The sequence below is a fragment of the Sapajus apella genome, unplaced genomic scaffold (assembly GCF_009761245.1).
Source record: "Sapajus apella isolate SASKATOON/1434 unplaced genomic scaffold, GSC_monkey_1.0 scaffold12, whole genome shotgun sequence".
Lineage (NCBI taxonomy): Eukaryota > Metazoa > Chordata > Mammalia > Primates > Cebidae > Sapajus > Sapajus apella.
The window spans coordinates 38,694,321-38,695,685 of NW_022436952.1; the positions used below are offsets into that span (position 1 = coordinate 38,694,321).

Sequence of the window (1,365 nt, forward strand, 5' to 3'; positions counted from 1 at the left end):
GAGGCTGAGGCAGGAGAATTGCCTGAACCCAGGAGGCGGAGGTTGCGGTGAGCCGAGATCGCGCCATTGCACTCCAGCCTGGGTAACAAGAGTGAAACTCTGTCTCAAAAAAAAAAAAAAAAAATACAAAAATTAGCTGGGTGTGGTGGTGCATGCACCTGTAGTCCCAGCTATTCAGGAGGCTAAGGCAAGAGAATCGCTTGAACCTGGGAGGTAGAGGTTACAGTGAGCCAAGATGGCACTACTGCACTCAAGCCTGGGTGACAACAACAACAACAACAACAACAACAAACACCTTTATTAGCTTACTATTTACAATTTATCTAGAATTGATTTTTCTGTAGGTGTAACGTAGAAGTCAATATATTTTTTCCGAATGGACTTTCTTTCTTTTTTTTTAAGACAGGGTTTCACTGTGTTGGTTAGGCTGGTCTTGAATTCCCGACCTCAGGTGATCCACCCGCCTTGGCCTCCAAAGTGCTCGGATTACGGACGTGAGCCACCATGCCTGGCCCCCAAATGGACTTTCAATTGACCCAGCATTACTTATTAAAAACACCTCTGTGATGGTTAATTATTTTTTCTTTTTTTTTTAACTTTGTATTTAAAAAACTTTTTTATATGGAACGCTTCACAAATTTGCCTGTCATCCTTGCGCAGGGGCCATGCTAATCTTCTCTGTATCATTCCAATTTTAGTGTATGCGCTGCCGAAGCGAGCACAATGGTTAATTTTTACATCAACTTAAGTGGGCTATGGGATGACCAGATAGCTGGGTGTGTTTGTAAAGGTGTTTCCAGAATAGATTAACATTTGAATTGAAAAACCACGTAAAGATCACCCTCACCAATGTGGGCACGTGTCATCCAAGCCACTGAGGGCCTGAAAAGAACAAAAAGGCTGAGGAAGGGTGAATTCAGTTTCTCTATTTGAGCTGGGACATTCATCTTCTCCTGTTCTTGGATATCAGTGGTCCTGGTTCTCATACCTTCATACTCAAATTGAATCATACCCTCAGCTTTGCTGATTCTTCAGCTTTCAGGCGGCAGATCATGGGATTTGATGGTTTCCATAATCATTTGGGCCAATTCCTATAATAAATCTCTCTTTCTCTACACATACACATACACATACACATACACATACACACACACATACACACACACATACACATACACACACACACACACATACACACACACACACACACACACACACACACACACACACACACACGTACACACACACACACACACGTACACACACACACACACGTACACACACACACACATACACATACACACACACACACACACATACACACACACACGTACACACACACACACATACACATACACATACACA

At 42.8% G+C, this 1,365-nt stretch overlaps 1 non-coding gene across 1 annotated transcript; it reads right to left on the minus strand.

Annotated features, from left to right (window-relative positions):
- Positions 1-615: 615 nt before the first annotated feature.
- On the minus strand, positions 616-722 carry LOC116553520. The gene has a single exon (XR_004269774.1). It is a non-coding gene; the product is annotated as a U6 spliceosomal RNA (small nuclear RNA).
- Positions 723-1,365: the final 643 nt, after the last annotated feature.